Raw genomic sequence first — 19,163 nt, 5'->3', positions numbered from 1 at the left:
GGCTAAAGAAACAAAGCAGACCATGACTAATAGAGATAAAAGATCAGCTAATAACCTATCTTGATAAATTAATTAATAAGACTACTACTTTCTGAAAATGATGTTTTTTTCTATTTCTATATATTTAGAAATTGTTTGGTAGAGATAATGATTGGGATTAAGAATACCCAGTGTTACGGGGATCAATGATACCTGGTGAACAAAATTTAAAATTTTTTGCTTGTGTTTTGAGACTTTTTATTCGAAAAACGTGTTTTTCTAGACAAAAGCCCTTAGAAAGAAATCGTACTTGAAAATATTCATATATAATTAGTACGACGATCTCATTACCCGTTCAAAAAAAATTTAAAAAGATTTTCGAGACGGATTTAAACCCATATTTTCTAAAATATGATATAACTTTACCAAAACAAATATGATACATTGGATTTGTTTTAAACATCATAAACGACTTAATATTTCATTTTCTTTTCATACTGTGATAACTTCTTGTGTATAGATTACAAGATATGGCCAACGAATCAAATATCCCCAAGGATCAAGTTTTCTCACTGTCCGCTATGCATATTTTAGTATTTATCAATTCTTTTGTTGAATTTGGATATTGCGTCAAATTATTAGCATCTATTATCCTTGATTTGAGTCCGATTGTATTATCGCATCAGACTTTAATGTTAATTCCACTGAAATTATTTTTGGTAAAAATTAAATGTAGTGTAATGACCTTCGACGAAACGATCTTCGGTGACACGAGCAGTTCGCCGAAATGACATTCCATCCATTCCGACAATATCAAATCCAGCCATTTGAATAACATAATCAGACTAGATGGTTTCACAAAAAAGGCGCATCAAACCACTCGACATTCCGGCTAACTTAAAAGCCATTGAGAGATTAGCCATTCCAGCTAATCACAATTCAGAGCAGCCCACGAAAGGGAAAACTTTTCGCTTTTGTTACAGATTTGATTGACGAATAGCGGTTCGTTAGATTTTTCCCTCAAAATGAATTTTGACTCTTGAATTTTATTCCTTAATCCTAAGTTATCCGGGACATGAACTATTAAACCGTGAGTCCGGCGAATTATAGAAGTTTCTATGTTCAAGAAACTAACAAAATCTAAATCGTTAGTATGAAGAATGAGCCTTACATATAACACTATTGCACGTATTTATAATTTTATTAACAAATCTGAAAAAACCCGAAGCAAAATATTTATGTCCAATCGCAAAGGAGACGCATTATCTTTCAGAATAACGTAAAACACTCATTTAACATCTCTGTGCACTCGGGACTAGCAACCGCCGATCAATCGGATCTCCTATGCTGTGTGATCTTCACCAGCCCCGAGAGAGCAGAGAGCAGCCGGTTCACACGCCAGAGAGTCACAAAGAACAGAGCGTAAACGGGATCACTGCAATGCTTTTACTAATGCACTGGTTTAGTACACACAGATTTTTTTTTATTTTGCTGTACATACCCCGTTGCATCATTCATTGACATGCACACGCACACATCGACACGGGGTGGGCAAATTATTGTTAGAATCTTGAGTCGGTTCGAATGTTCTCGCGGTGTTGGTAGTCCGTGATGATCGCTTCGTTGCGATGATGGTCGATTGAACGGCGGTGTCAGCAGATTCGTTCGTAGTAGGCTAGAACGCGTCAAGGGAAACAGCCAGCAAAGAGTGTTTCGGTCAGTGTTGAACATGGCGCGGGTTATACCATTATGATCATCATCGCCTGCTCTGCCACCCCAAAAAGTCAGTGTTGAAGTCCTCGGTACATGTTTTCATCTTCTTGCTGTTGTTCGTTCGTTCTTACCGCCATCATCGTCGTCGTCGGGTTGTGTTCTGCTGTTGGCTGCTGCCAGCCACTGCTGCTCATATGGTGATGTGTTTTTTTTCTACTGCTCGCGCGGGATGAAAATGTGTGCCGCGCGGCATCTCTTCTCTAAGTTGTAGGGCTTAATACTAGATGCTTCGGAGGAAACCAGGCATTTCGTGTTAGAACGCTGACTAATGTAAACGTGCTGACTGTGCGCAGAAGTGTGTTACTGGGTATAGTGTTACTGTGCAGCAAATTGCTGGTGGCCTCAAAGTGTAGTTAGGGGATATCCGCGCGCGCGCCTGTTCAACCCACTCGCTACCCCCACCGCACCCAGAGTCGAGGCAAGCACCCGTATCAAGAAGGGATCACACGAATGCAACTCGGTTCGGTCGGTGGTAATTGATGGCGAAGAGTTCCAAGTGCCGTGGTGTATTCATTCCATATATTTTTCTCTCTCTAATGATCCAATTACCCATAACGTGGAATTAGCGTGTTTGGATGAATCGACGCCAGTGTGACGAGTTGATTGAAAACACATTCGATTCACAGCCGCCTCGGGTGAAGAAGAGTCTTGATGTTGTGCAGTGAAGCGCGCACCAGTTTTGTGGTGATCAATGAAAAGGGCGTGACTATCACGCGCGCACACATGTGACGAGCGGTGGTCAAAGAGTGTTCCCTATTGGAATTTTTCGGTCGATTTTATTACTTTTTATTAGAGTCGAGTAAGTGCATTTTCAACAGGGTGTCGACGTTTTGGTGATCCCACCGAAGAAAGGAAGATTATCAGGCTAACGATCGTGGACAGAGATCAAACAAGGAGCGAAAGCGAAGAAAGAGGCGAAAGACGTACCACAATTATTCCAATTCTTGAAAAAAGGACGGTACCACTCAACATCTGGCCCCTCGTTGTCGTCACCGTCGCCGTCCTTCTTCTCGCTCCGATGGCAATGTGAGTTTTCGAACCCATAAGCGTGTGTTTTGTGTGTTGGTTGGTTTTGTGCGCTATTTTTAGAATGTACTAACTTCAAAAACACTCTTTTGCTTGCTGTGTGTATATGTTCTCTTGAGCTGTTGCTGGTGCTGCTGCTGCTGTTGCTGGCTAATATACACATTTATTGTGACCATCATGCATTAGAGAGACACCCCAACTGATTGGACGAGTCAGACCAAGAACTGCTGCTTGTGTGTATCTTGTGTGTGCTAGCCGCAGCGTATTTTGTTTGATTATCTCAGCGACTATGTTATCAGCAACTGGGACGCAGCTAAGGAATAGTGGTGTACGGCCCCGTTGTTATTATTGCTTCAACTGCTTCAGAAGGCGATAGCAGTTTCCATCAGCACATTTAAGGCCATCATCTCCCTGTCTCTCTCTCTCTTCCACTCTCACTCAACCGCAGCCAAGAAAAAATAACAATAACAGACCGACGAAGAACAAATGCTGGAATGAATTGTCATTGTAAGTTAAATTTGAATTTATTATTATGATACCATCTCGCGGCACGGTATTAACACTGTTGATGTATATGTAGACTAGAATTGCATGCTTGTGTGTGGCAGAAGCAGCTTGTTGATGCGGTGATCGAATTGAACGGCACTGTGGACGTGCTGGCGGCGTCTCCATCATCCATCGCCGCGTCGCCTCTATCGAAGGCCATAAAACTATGGTTCTAAGTCTAACATCTCTTATAACCCGACTACTCGGCGACTGTTCCTAACTCAACTCTTTATCAGTGAACAAAGAGACTCGTTGTGTGCGATGTGTGCTACTTACACCGCTCTTGTGCTTTTGGCTTACAGCACTGGCAGGCTAACTCTGGTGGCAGATTAGAAGAAGCACAACTGTAGGGTATATAGACGTTACAACGGGGAAACGGGAGCATTGGGGAAGGACGGAGACCGCAATGGCTAACCACAGTCTCAGTAACTCTCCGGGACTTTGCCTTGGTGATTAGCCTTGTTCGAAACGTACACTTTTCTGTTTGGATTGGGTGAGCACAGTGTTACCATTTGTTAGTTAAGTTTTGTTGAATTTTCTCCACCAGTTTAGTGCACGTGCACCATTTAATAAGTTCTAAGGTACAAGGTGTTCTTTAGGGTGAGCCATCACACAATATCATTCGAGGTTGGGGGTCGAGGTTAACTACTCCCTCCTCAAACCAAAAAAATTGCATGAAGAAAAAATGTTGTCAAACTGTAGGCGAATAAACAAATTGAATTAAAATATTTATTTTTCGATCATTTCCTATTTAGTTTAGGTATTTGAAACTTTTGGAAACTGAAGAAATACATTCAACTTGAGTATGCTGGCTTAACTTAGTCCATAGTTTCATCATTTAAATAAAATATTATTCCATAAATTTACTTTAAATAAAATAGCGCCAATCAGTATGAAAGATTTTTTTGCATAAAACCTAACCTTAAAAAATCCACATTTCAGAAACTGCGAATAACTTTTATATCATAATATAGCAATCTTATTTCAGAAAGGTTATACGTGTTGAGCTGTCTAGCCATAAACTTCGCTGACCTTTGAAAACTTGACTTTTAAAAATTAAATTATGTTATCTTAAGAAAATGCGTTGTGTTGTGACGATGATTTTGGTGCCTTGCATACTGGGTTTGCCATGTTTCTCAGTTGATTAGTGGTTGAAAAATTGTACTGAGAAGTCAATGTTATTTATACTCAAATTAAAACTACAAGAGTGAAGTATTCGGCACAAGCAAGCGTGTGGCTTCTCAAAGAAGAATATTGATTTATGGAGATTTTTATACTCTTAGCGTTCGGCTACTAGGCGTAAACATCACAGGGTTCTAAACAATGGTAGATTGAACTCCACACAGCCGGCCGTGAGAGTATTCACTACATTACGAATTAACATGATCTGAATGATCGCCTGACAAAATATGTAAGGTCGAAATAAAACAGACGACATTGCGCACAATTACCATTTTTACCAAAATGGATGCATTAAAACACTATTTCAACAGTATATTATATTATAATAGCAATCGTGCAAATTACCATTTTGTTCAAGAACTATTAGAATGATTACAGGAAATATCGAGATAAAATTATTCTACGACGGTACGAAACAGTCTAAATTCCAATAATGAAAAACTTGGTCGACAATAAACATTTAATACTACTTGAAAAGTATGGTTTTTTAGTGTTTCAGATTCTCCTCGTCAGTAACTAACACCAACTTAATGCTAGTTAGATAAGTCCAAACCAGCACCAAATTGGCGCTAGCTAGACACTATAATCCAAAAAGTCACACGTCTTGCGTGAACCCAGTACAATTGGCCTACCCGAGCAAATTCTCACCACAAAACCCCATAAAAATACCATGAATATGGTCCGCGCTAAATATACCGAGTTATGTCTCGATAGTAAACACAGTGGTTCTGTTTGCCGAATGGAACAATTTTGGACAAAACCAAATTTTTGTGCATAAGGACACAACACCTAACATAAAGTATGGTATTCTTTAGTGTTTTGGATTCTCCGCGTCAGTAACTAACATCAACTTAATGCCAGTTAGATAAGCCTAAACCAGCACCAAATTGGCGCTAGTTAAACACTAAAATCCAAAAAGTCACACGTCTTATACCAAAAGACGTTTTCCTAAGAAAAACCTATTTTGCGATTATCAGCGCTTTCTTTATTTTTCGCCTGCGTTGCAACGTATCGATTCCCAGCAGTTGACACCTATCCGGATATAATGGCAAATTAACTGGATCATGCCACGGTAGATTTCTTAGTGCCATACGCACAAAACGTTTCTGCACACTTTCGATTCTAATGCACCACGTTACTTGATGCGGACACCAGATCACTGAGGCGTTTTCGAGAATTGAGCGGACGAGTGAACAGTACAGTGCCTTCAGACAATGCGAGTCGTTGTAGTCCTTAGCAATCTTGGAAATAAATCCCAACTGACGTATTGCTTTTGAAATAATCAGCGAGCGATGCAAATCGAACTTCAGTTTCACATCCAATTGCACTCCTAAATCACACACCTGCTCAACTCATGTCAGAATTGTACCGTTAATCCTATAATCGAACTGCACCGGGCATAAAATACGAAGGAACATGACAAGCTTATTTCTGCTACACCAATCCACGAAAAGTTGTAGTAAACCCTGTAGGCACCAACAGTCTTCTGCATAACGAACAACAAGGTACAGCTTCAAGTCGTCAGCATAAACTAGTTTGCAGCCGGCTCCCAGCAGCAATGCGATGTCGTTGAAAAATAGTACGAGCAGCAGAGGTCCCAAGTTACTTCCTTGTGGAACGCCAGACTTGTTGGAAAGTTGTGACGATATACAGTTATCTAAGTTTACTAGCATAATTCTTCCGGAAAGCTATGAATCTAACCAAGACACTTGCATAAAAGTATTCTATGATCAATTTTATCGAATGCTGCTTTCAAATCAGTGTAGATGACGTCCATCTGCGCTTTGGCCTCCACGCTAGCGACCCACATGGACGTGAAACTCAACAAATTTATTGTCACTGATCTCCCTGGCATGAATCCGTGCTGATCAAACGATATGTAGTCTAAAATAGCACCACTCACAATAACCTCAAATAGCTTGGAGGAGGCTGAAAGATTAGTAATTCCTCGAAAGTTCGCAACATTTCGTCGATAGCAATCCTTAATTATGGGGCATATGAGCGATTGCTTCCAAATGCGAGAGAATTTGGCTTGCTCAAACGAACGATTAAAAATTAAACTCAGCGGTCCAGCACATTGATACCGATCGTAGATCGCAATAGGAAAGGGAAGGAATGTTAGTCCGACACTTGATTTTACTAGTGACCGTATATATTACTGCGCACTCCACAAGTGCCACGGGAGGAAGGAGATTGTTAATAAATAAAATGACTGGAAATTGTACTGGAATTCGCGCGCGATTCGCGATATTGGGAGTCTATGGGAACCCCGCTTTCATTAGGTGCTTAAATTACGTTTTATGAATATCGTAATGTTGGACAGTGAGACAATGTTTAAAATTATACTCAATTCAAATATCATTTTAACAGAAGACAAACTAGCAAAAGGAAAATCAACAAAAAAAAATTAATATAGAAAAAAATAAGTGTGGAAACCAACTGAGAAATATCGATTATTTTCGCGACAAGGATATGGAAAAAAAATTTGAGCGGTGCAAAATTAACTGAATTGAAAACCTTACCTTATTATTATCCTAACTACTATAGAGAGAAGCAAGTAGGTTTATCACGACTAGAAAAGAAAAAAATGATCAGAGTAAATCTACTAATTTAGTACAAAAGCACAAGAGAGATCGCCTGTGCCTGCCCCTCCGTTACCGACCAGTACCCATTGAGACCGCAAAATGTTTATTGGACAATTTACTAATTTAGCACAATAAAGATGCACAAGTTTAAAAGATGCAGGAGATGAAGTATAGAGAATCCTGTTTTTGTCGCTTTTTAACCTAAAAATCAGGCTAAAATATTATTTTGTTCATTAGATTTTTGTCTACTTAGCACTCAATAATATAGTGCATGTACTACTCAATACAATATAATGAGAGAGAAACATGTAATGAACATGGTTTAATGAACTGAAAGCAAAACAATGAACATGTCAATAAAATATTTATTTTTCGTGCTGATATGACTGAAGAAAATTGTTAACTGGTGTTCAATCCTTCTCGCGAATTGTTAATTCTCAAACCTTATATATGATTGAAGTTATCATTCCACTCGGACAAGACCATGCGTTTTCTCTATGCACAATTAATGCTTAGTTTCCTAGTTGGTCAAATAAACACTAAACAAACACCGAAATTAGTTTGTTCAGTTCACAGAAATGTCAGCTCGATAGACATAACCCGGCCATACAATGCCACTTCATGTTACCTACCAATGCCATCAAATCACCGAATATCTAAAATTATATGCGAAAAAATATGCGCAATTTTGAAAATAATAGAATTAAGATTACTACTTATTTTCAATTAAATAAGAACGGAAAAAATAGTTGCATAACTAATGTGTCTCATTTTTAAAATAGGCGCATTTTTGAATTATAATATAATATTGTGTTATAAATTAGGTCTCGTTAGAAGTTAAAATAACAGAAATTTATAACAAATAACAATGCGAGATATAGTTTTGAAATATTTCTGTTATGTGTTTTTGATCGGGAAGGGACACGGGCGAAAAAAAGCTGACCACCGTCAGGCAGAAGACCGTTAACGAGATTATACATTATGCTATATTAATTCCCAAAAGCGAAAATTGAATTAATGGATCAAATTGCGCATTAAGGGCACAAGACCTAACTTAAATTAAGTTTGATTTTTGTGTTTCGAATTCATATCGCCAATTTGGGTACTAGTTTAGATATATCGTTTAAATAGACTCCTAGTTGGTGATAGTTGCTGACTAGATGAATTCAAAACAAATCAAACTTAATGATGGGATGTTCATGCCTACATGTGAAGAAAATAAATTGTTCAGAATAGATGTTAGAGTACCAAGGTATTTTAGACCTAAATTCCGCAAGATTGTAAGAAATATTTTAAATCTTTAAGTGCAATAAAAATAATTCGGTCTTGCTCTTATAGCCCTTTTCACACTATTTTCGTTTTCCAAATTCGAACAAAAGGGGGACTAGACAAACCTTTGTCATAACGGCATAGTAAATATTAACATTGCAGTAAAAAGGATGGTTGAAAAAATTATTTCATCGTGGTGATCCAAATTAAATGTTTTAAGTAATTCTGACCCGCTGAATAAAATTTGAACATGAAAATACTAATGTTTGACATTTCATTTTTCACTGGAGTGGACTAAAAACCATTAATTCAAATTAAATTATTTAAAGTAATAATAATATGTTAAAACAAATTACAATGCGAAACAAAGACTTATTTCTAAGTTTTAATGGGTGATTAAAAAATATATTTATCGTTACAATCTTAATGAATAAAAAAACTGTAGGTGAATTGATAACAGGGTGAGAAAATATATGTACTCACGCAGGAATTGAACATGCGATCTCCCAGTCGCTAGTAGGTTCGTCAACCACGACGCTATCGAGGAACTGTGATGATGTCATCACAAATTCCCAACAGTATCGTGATCACCGCCACAGCCCCAGTGCCTACTAATGGACCCATCGACCCGCCAATGTCTCCTTTAAGCAAATCGTCACCGCCCCCTCTCTTCGATCGGCCAAATCTCTCTTCATTTATTAAGATCTGTAATAAAGTCATTAAATAATGATTCAAGAGTATTTCTGGTTTTCGTGGTTGAAAATTAATTTACAAAATTAAAAGAGTCTTGATATTTTCTTGTGCACCATCTGAATGTATCCTATTTCAACATTGTACAACTCCGCCATTTTCGAGCCGATTTTGACAGATATACACAATTCTGAAACTCATTTAGTACCATTCGTCATTTTTCATTACGATGCAATTAAAAAAAATGATGAAAAAGTTGGACTAAATTCATCTATGCACTTTGTAGGCCTTTAATCAAAGAATTTAAATCCACATACACTTTTTATGCTTTCACTTTAACAATAAGAAATATCCTGTAGTCAATGATACACAAAAATCAAATCAAAAGTTGTAAAAACACACTTATTGTTGTTTGAGCATCTCAATGTAGACTAATAAAATGCTGTCATACCACCATTATAATTATTTTCGATGCTCTACACGACAACAATTAATATTAGTTCGCGTAGTGCTTTCGATTTTCGATAACAGAGGGGAGTCGGGTTTACTACCAGGAGGATTACTTGATGTATTCATATACCATCCAACGTTTATCTCACGAGTGAACGCATTGCTGAATCCAACGGGTAAATTCATCAACTCTGGACAATGAGAGTGGATGTAGCGCAGTTGGTAAATCGATTGCCTTGTACGCAGCGCACCTGTGTTCGAGTCCCGACACCGCACATAGGATTAGAAATTTTTCATAAGGGATTTTTCTAACCCGAAGAGGCGAATGACCTTAAGGCTAAAACCTCTATAATCGAAATAAAAAAAACTCTGGACAAATTTGCACTTTGAAGTGAATTTACACATTATTTTGTCTTCGAAATGAACTTGCTTATTAATTTTTGAGAAATAGGTAATTGTTTATTAAGTAAATTCACAAAATGTTTTCGGAATCAAAATCCTCGAATCACGCAGATGTGTTTGCATACCCGGATATTCAAAATCGGTTTAGTTTTGACGCTAAAAAACAGTAAAGCAATACTCTGTATGGAACGGTCTCATTTTTAGTTAGTGGAAATTGGTAAGCGAAGACTGGAAATACAAAATGTTTAATATCTCCGCCGCTCTTGAACGGATTTTGACAATCTATAGCTTGTTAGAAAGGTATTTTCATAAGCTTTTTGTTTCTGTTTATTTCACGCGATATAGTTGCCTCGTTCGAATGTTATTCGCTTCAAACCAGCCCTGTTTTGACAAAATTACTCATATGTCAGAAAGTAAACAACATATCGAAAAACAAAAATAATAGTGTCAAATGGGAGCGTTAGGCCATCATTTGAAACTAGTTTCATCAAGATCGGCTCAGCCATTGCTGAGATAATTACATGACATTTTGTACATACATACATACACACATACACACATACACACACACATACAGACATTGTCTCAATTTGTCGAGCTGAGTCGATTGGTATATGAAACTCGACCCTCCGGGCCTCGGAAAAAGTTTTCAAAGTTTGAGCGAATCCTATACATTTCTTTTGTAAGAAATGTAAAACTTCTATTTTCAACAAGACCACACCGTAGCCGCTAAAATCAAGTTCTTGTAGAGCAAATTCCCAGGACGCGTTGTTTCAAGAAATGGTGATTTGGAATGGCCTCCTCGTTATCCGGATTTAACGGCACCAGACTTTTTTCTGTCGGGTTTCTTGAAAAGTTAAGTTTCTTCTAGCAAACCTAAAAACCTTGACGAACAAATTAACAAAAAAAATTTTTTGCCATGATTAAGAGGTTCTATAATTAATATAAGGACTTTTTGTAAAAAAAATTAAATGAGATTTATTCTCTAAGGTTCACAGAAAAATAAAAAAAATATTTTAAAAATAATTAGGCTTTGAAAAAGTTGCGAAAACCACTTATATACGACAATTTTGCTCAAAAATGACCATTTTTCATAAATCGCATTTGCGGAATCTCTAGCTGATTTTTTAGAAACTTGATTTGTTCTACAAAAGTGCTTAAAATATGCTTATCTTTCATTATAGGGTTGAGCACCATGACTTTTCGAACATCGTTTTTTTTGGGACAGCCTACTGTACACCCCTCATATTAAAGATTTGTGTGTCTACTGGTTGATTTTGTCATTAGTTCCTTCAGTTGTGAAAATGGTATGGCACATCACAACACGGAAAAAAATCCGTTCAAAAATTCATGAACAAAAAGTAACGATTTGGTGAACTGAACGATTTACGAAAACCGTGACCAAGTTCCTGAAATTATGAATAATAAACCTCGTATTCATGAAACTATTTCTGTTTTCAAAAAAACTAGTTCACTCCCAATATATGGCGTTACATTAGAATGTTTGGTTGAGTTGCTGTTCCCTGGACATGTTTAGTTTTTGTTGTGATTCTTGTTCATGATTTGGGAATACACAGCCGACCGTCAAACGTTCATGATTTCAAGAGCTTATTCGCGATTCTGGTGCTATTTTATTCATGTGTTCACTATAGGATTTTTCCGTCAGACTAGAATGATTAAAGTTCATGATTTCAGGATTTTAGTCGCGATTTTCGTAATTTCTACTAACGTTATCGTGATATTTTAGTCATGAGTAGAATGATTCATGTGCATGATTTCAGGATCTATGTCACGAATTTAAATATTTTTCTCACGAGTTGTGTGATTTGTGTGCATGATTTCAGGTCTTAGTCACGATTTTCATAATTTCTGTTCATGTTATCGTGATATTTTATTTCAAAAGTTTCCTTTCAAATTTGACACGAAGAGTAATGTGACTAATGTTCATATCAGCAGTTTTGTCATGGTATTCGTAAATTTTCTTGGCCTTATCGTGATCTGTTTTACTAACGATTTTTTTACTCGGAATAACGTGACAATATGAATTGGATCATAAAAATGTGACTAATTCGCGATATCTGGTTCTGTGTACTAAATCACGCACACTATTTGGGGTTTACAGTGCAGTTTTCTTTTTCTGTCCAGACACCTTATCAAACGAATAACGATATTCGCGGACCTAATAGTTTTTTTAGATCTACTGCTCGTACCTATTGCTGGTCACTAGCAGCTGGGCATTTCATTAACAAGTGTATGGAACAAAAATGATTCCACGAATATTACTCCAAAGGTTGTGAAAGAGTTCACTTGAAAATTTCATTACCATATTGCATGAAATTGCAAAAGATTAGGGATCTTCTAAATATTACCAGCATGCTAAATAGATTGTAAATCATGTACTAGAAATCATGAGCCAGTTCACAAATCTACAAATAATATTTTATGATTTCCTGAACTATTTCACGAAAACGAATGGAAAATTGTGACTATTATACTAGGTATCATGAACCTGTTCACGAACACATGAATAATATTTCATGATTTCGTTAACTATTTCACGAGTACAGATATTGTATTGTGACCAAAATATTAGAGATCATGAATTAGTTCACAAGGATTAAATAAATTTAAATTCCGAATTTTGTGAAATAGCTCACGAGACAATAATGAGAATATTCAGGTTTTGCGAACTAAGGTCCCAAATTTCTATGAAAAACATCATAAGTCAACCTTTGGTTTTATGAATATTGTTCATAAAGTTGTGAACTAGTTCGCGTACTAAAAATCGAATAAGAAATGGCATGGCGGAAACCATGACTGACAAAACAAAAACAAATATTTTTCATGCGGGCGTTTTTGAGGGGAAATTGAACATAATTATAAAACACATGATGTTTGTGCATGGTCCTGTTTTCATAACGTAAAGACGTGATTGGTCCAGCACTTTATTCACGCGATTTTGGGAACAATTTTTTTTCTTGAAAATATTGATAAATCGGTTACTTTCAAAGCCACTAATAATGTCGCAGAGATATTCATAAAAAGTTTTATGGTCAAAATTTAGTCGACTTAAACTTAGCACGATATTCTACAAAAAAAACTTCATTTGCCTGTGTGCAGAAAAATGCCCTTGTTATTCTGATATTTGCTCTTCAGTTATAAAAGTGTCGTTCAAGCAAGAATTAGAACTACGTGCACGCCAAGTTAGCGAAACGTTAAAAGTGGCCACATTAACTGTCACCAGCGCAATGGCAACCGGGAGGAATATTGGCCGATATTTTCAAGCATATAAAGCTGTCGAAGCTTACACAGAAACATATGGTTTGGCAGGCTTTCTGTACCTGTGGTTTAAAAGGGACATTTTCATTGCGACCGAGCTGGTCAACAACGCAAATTTACCTTTAATGAAGCAACACGATTATTCCACGCTATTAGTAGTAGAGTCGTTGGTCCCTGTCCATATGTTGAACCGATATCTGGTTGTGGAGTCACATCTCTAACAGCACTAAGTGTATTTTTCTATAGTTCTCCACAAATGTTTCTATGCAGTATACATAATAGCAGATAACTATTTTTTCCAATAGATTTCGGGTTTCTGTGTTCGAAAAATCCACAATGATAAAAGGGCCCAATTGTTGGACCCCCCGGGCACGTAATTTCTCTCTACAGCTCTGAGCGTGTATAAGAATAGAACGCTTGGTAATATGCGCCCGAAAAAATGAAATCAGTTCTATCTCCGGTTTATCCATATAAAATCTTTATTAAACTTTTTTTAAACTCTTAAAGAATGCAAATGTTTCGATGCACTTTGGTATTGAACACAATTTGTTTGGCGTGAACAGCACAAAAGATTGTGATGGAAAGTTTTGGACAATGGCAAAAAATTAGGTAAAAGAGGGCTCTGCTTGCGGTTTATTTCTGTTTAATTTACAATTCAATTAAATTTTGGTGTTAAATTATATATAAACAATGTCGGTTTTAGAATGGATGGATTGGTGAATTTTTTTTCCACGGGCGGATGCTAAAATTCTTATCACGTGTTAGTTTTCGACAGAATAAACATGAAATTTTTCAAAACTTGTTTCATGATACTCATCCCGCAGCACGTTAATGTAGTAGTACCTAGGCATACCGGTGATCTGCACAGTTTGCTCTTTGATTTGTGCCATTGTTCCTGCGGTACACTACCATTGATGTAGTTGAGGCTGCTACTGGTCATGTCAGTTAAAAAATTCGGTTCCGAAGGAATTGTGATTCTCAGCTCTCCGTTTGACATAATATCCGCGAAATTAACACATTTAAAAAAATTAAAACACTCCACCCAAACAGAATAAATTAAGTGACATTCAAAGCTGCTCATAGACGAGGCAACATGACACACGTCACAAGAAATATTCACTATGAATTTTATTCTAGCTGTTTACATGCGACAACACATGTTGCAGTAAGTAGTAGTAAAATCCATAGTGTATATTTTGTCTGGCGTGTTACCTGCTGCCTCATCTGTAGACAACTTGACAAGCTTTTTAAACTTGGTAACTTCTGCCGAAATTGGAGCCACCAGTGATCTTGACTATTATCAAACATGGTGTCTTAAAGCTGTAGAATCCCTTTAAACTTGTTTACTAGTTTTGTTGATATTTGACTAATATCATATAAAATCTTGAAAAAAACTTTTTTTAAATTTTATTATTGAGAATTTATGATACATACCCAATAAATGCTATCGTATTCAATGTACCACTAGAAACATCCACAACAATCTATTTTTGAAAACGCAAATAGTAATTCAAAGCAAATAAATGTCACTTAAATTTCTATGTGAATGGTAAGTTTTCAATGAAAAATATGAGGAAAAATATTGGCGCTCAGTTCGGTTTGGCTTAACGCAGGCCAATTCTGCAAGGAACTTTTATGGATTTAAAACTAATTAACAAGCGTCAATTGGACAAAGTACGCAATAAAAATATATCAGAATCAAAGGAAGGGGTGGATATAGCATAGTTGGTAAATCAATACGCAGCTCACCTGAGCTCGATTCCTAGCCCCGCTCATACCCAAAAAATAGGTGAATAACCCTAAGGTTGAAACATTTATAAACACAACACATAAAGAATCAAAGGAATGTGTTGTTTTTAAATTAGGATTTGTAATCTACAATTTATTTGCAACGTGTTGTTTAGTGCCATACCAAGTGCCATACTAAATGCTTTATATATAACATCTGAGCGTCTACACTATTTCCCAGAACTATCAGCTGGAACTGCTTCCGATTGGTAATTAAATAGTACTGAAACAGAAAGTACACCAAGCAATCGTTATATAGATAAACCGAAGGTTTGACTGATGCTTTACACTCCTGCACAAAAAGAACAACCGTCCTAGTTAGTTATTTTCCTAAATCGGAACCCCTTTATTTTTTACCCTCCATCATCGAAGTAAACTGAACGACCTAGAACTTGCCGAGAATAGATCAGTGCATCATCACTGAGCTACTGAATTTCATCCCCATTTAGTTAGTACGACGGACCAACAGTGCAAAGAAGGCGATAACGATTTTTCCGTCCACCGGCCAGCAGCCGGATCACCGCTGATTGATGATGATACTTCAGATTTTTTATTACCCCTTTTTAGTTACATCACGTGGAAGTTGTTGTTCTACTAGAAAAAGAAAAAAAAACAATTGCAAGCCAATCAGCTAGTTAGTCTCGGTGCATCATCGCATCCGAGTCGTGGAAAAATGGCGATTAGTACCTTTACTTATTTAGTATAATAGCATATGGTAGTGTGGAGCGTTCGCATGCCTCTGCTCTCGGTCGGCCCTTCAATACTAGCTCAATGCACGCTCTGGCTGTGGTTGGGAAGCAACGGCAGTAGCAGCAGCAGCAGCAGCAGCACCAGTGGCTATACAGCAGAAGCTACACAGCCAAGTTCTAACAGCCAAAGAGGCAAGCCGATAGCGAAACGCTTGCAGCAGAAACACGTGCGATCGTTACCTTCACTTGCCATTGCGCGCTTCTTTTTTCTGTTATTCGAACGCCGCTGCTTCCTCGATGCGATTATGTATATATTGTAGTGGGACTTGTTGATTGTGACGATGTCTGAGTGCTTCGAGCGAGCTTAGTACATATTCTATTCTCTTGGATCCATCTCTCTCGCTCTCGCGCACTCTTTGTCCCAGCTCTGCCTTTTGTCTGTACAGAGTAATTTTGCTGTTGCGAAGGGGCACTTTCCGTGCTTTCGATCGCGGTTTTAGAGGTTTTGCTACGTCACTTCACGTGCAATCTGCGGAAAAGATCTTGTTTTACGCATTTAGGAATGCGCTCGTAGCTTCTTTGGCGGGTTGTTGGAAGATGCCAATCAACGATTTAATAAGTGGCTCAGATGCGTTCGTTGATCACATTCGGTTAATGCTCAAAGCGAAGAATATCCGTGAATGTTTAAATTAGCCCATTTTCTCTGATGGACTGTAGCAGTTTTGATTTTATTTATATTTGGATGATTTCCTTAGGTCTTTAAATCTGGATACTACGTGTATACTGGAATACGTCATGAATTCAGCATAATATTAGATTTTGTCCAGAAAAAAATGCTTGAAATTGGCGAAAAAATATATCCGCAGGATGATTTACTACTGATCTGCAATATTTAATTATATTGTCCTCATTTAGTTCCGAGGGCACGGGGGTTCGTTCAAACTTTATTCCTCCTCCAAGGGGGTTTAAATTCTTTCTGACATTTTTGATTTGGAACTTTCGCGCTACCATTGCTACTGACGCTAACTCACTGGTATAGGGTAGACGGGTTCGCCCCTCCCCAATTTTCGCCCCCCCTTGTAGAACAAATAAAAATAATTCTATCTGCTTTACGATCAGGACTTTACTTTTCGACGAATATTAAAAAACAAACTAAGACGATTAAAATATGCAAACTACATTAATTTAAATGAGAATAGTTCATATCAAATTTTTAATCGTAAATAGAGTCATACCTGTAGAGCACCAATTTTCCTGAAAACTAAAAATGGTCATGATTTCTATCACAGGGAAAAATGCATAGATTTTATGATTGAGCGTTAGAATATTCGGTAGCAATGATTTTGAGCATCGCAGGAATACATATCAACGAACATTCGTTATTATTACCATTATTTCATTAAATTTGAACAATTTAAAAAAGTGGCGAAAATTAATGCAAAATGAACTTCAATTCTAATCTTCGCCCCTGGCAAAATCCCATATAGCATTCTTTTCTTTCAATGGGTTTCTATCTTCGCCCCGTTCCACAGTGATCCAGAGCAAAAAGGGAGCTTTTTTGATTTGATTTGATTTGATTTGATTTTAGCTATGTGCTGTCTCTGAGGGAATTTCTTGAAATGAAACTCCCCTTTTTCGATCCTATCAGATCGATGATTGATTCCCCTAATAGTGTGTTACAAAATTTATTTTCTTCAAATATTCAGATAGAAGAATACTCACTTCAGTAAAGTTGTAGAAAAACATACCACGAAGATTTCTTTCGGAGACTTTTGGTATTCGAGATTTAAGGCGCTGTTTGTTAAAGGTCCCTCAAAACAGTTTTTTCATCACAATTTCTTTTATGGAGCGATTTCTAATCTTTTAGAAAGTTATGCAGACAGTAAATACGCAACCATGCTTATATTTACAGAGCTATTTGCGTTTTTCGAATGAAAATATCGCACTTTCTAAGGTTCACATCTCTAACTGAAAGTACATTTTTTTAAATACCGGAAAAATCAGAAACCTACCTAAACAGTTGCAGTGAAGACAGTGGGATTCTGCAATCTACATATTTTCGAATCCCGCGCAGTTGCACTCGATTTCTAAAATATGTTATTAACAATTCAATTAAACTACTTTAATAGCATTTTAAAACATTTTACAAACGTATTGTTTGGTGTTGTACGAATGTATAGGGGAATTCGGGGCTATTCGGACCTACCTGAGCAAAGCGACCTTTAGGTGGGTAGACGTGAAATAATTTATCGGTCAAAGGTCTTAATTGTTAGTTTGAAACCTCAGCTATTTTTGGAGCAATAAAAATCATTTGCACTGCTTCGATCGATTTTTTTAAGATCTTTTGCAATATATTTTTAAACCATGTAGAAACTCCTCACAAAGATTCACGAGATTCATCTGTCAAAATTAATGGTTCAGAATGGCGCTTCCACGAATATGTACGACGGTGAAAAAGTCTTACGATTTTCTGAGATATCGAGGGGGTCCCCCACGGTCTTAAAAGCCCCGGGTTCTCTTATATATTCATGATACGCGCATTCTAAAGAGTACATAAAATATCGAGCAGGTTCGAGCGTTCTCTGCAAGGAAGACAAAACCTATCAAAATACATCCTCTCCATTAATCTTGTTAATAGCTTATAGAGAAATAAGACAAAAATTAATTCGTTTGGGAAGTATTATTAGGGTTATTGAAAACAAATACAACGGAGTTTCTGTCTGTGATTAATATAAGTGAGTAGGGGAACATGGGGAGACTTGACCAAGCGCAAGATTCTATTTTTGGATATGACGTCTTCTATTCGGTTCTTCAATTTTTTTCAAAAATATTTTTATACTTGTTTCGATCCCTTAAGGTAATTTTAAAAGATTGGAATGAAAAATCCTTCCCTTATAAAAAATACTCCGTAATTAATGAATTTGCATTAAATTATGTATTTTTTATCAAACCAATGTTGGGGAAACTTGACCAAGATTTTATGGGGAGACTTGACCAAGTGGCAATAAGCTGAAGAAAAATACAAAATTCCTGATATGATAATCCCACCTCAAACATCAGTCTATATATTTTGGTATTAGTAAACAAAGTTAGCAGTAATATGACTGATTTCGTGACGTGTGAACATGCAATGTAAGCAAAACAGTTGATCCTTAAAAAGAAATTCATAAAAAGTCGAAATTTATGAAATGTAACCCTTCTATATTTTTACTACTACCTAATGATCTCGACAATATGGAAAAATGTCATTATTTTTTGTTATGATTTTTCGAAATTCTTCCCCGCAGTGGGGAGACTTAACCAAAAAAAAACTATCACAGAAAAACTTTTATAACTTTTGAAAAATTTAGCTGAAGATCTAGTCAAGTCTCCCCATGTTCCCCTATCTGTAGTCATTTTGGAAATATTCGAAATATTTGAACGAAACGCTTTTGTTACTTCTAGTCTACTACAAAAAATCTAACTGTTCCATACACGATTTACAAAAAGAATATCAGCTGGTATT

The 19,163-nt window shown here is 36.8% G+C and overlaps 1 protein-coding gene across 4 annotated transcripts in view; it reads left to right on the top strand.

Moving 5' to 3' along the window:
* The first annotated feature begins 1,594 nt into the window (after positions 1–1,594).
* The window catches only part of LOC131686168 (uncharacterized), a 90,778-nt gene continuing 73,209 nt past the window's right edge, over positions 1,595–19,163 (top strand). The window contains exons 1-2 of one of the 4 annotated variants that reach the window (XM_058970370.1): positions 1,597–1,762; positions 2,571–3,285. The gene's annotated coding sequence lies outside the window, so the exon portion shown is untranslated. Of the gene's footprint in view, positions 3,286–19,163 lie in introns of all 4 variants that reach the window. The other 3 variants (XM_058970372.1, XM_058970369.1, XM_058970371.1) reach the window with 3 other exon arrangements.

Source organism: Topomyia yanbarensis, chromosome 2 (assembly GCF_030247195.1).
Source record: "Topomyia yanbarensis strain Yona2022 chromosome 2, ASM3024719v1, whole genome shotgun sequence".
NCBI lineage: Eukaryota > Metazoa > Arthropoda > Insecta > Diptera > Culicidae > Topomyia > Topomyia yanbarensis.
Note: the sequence above shows the minus strand (reverse complement) of the source record. Positions and strands in the feature narration are given on the sequence as shown.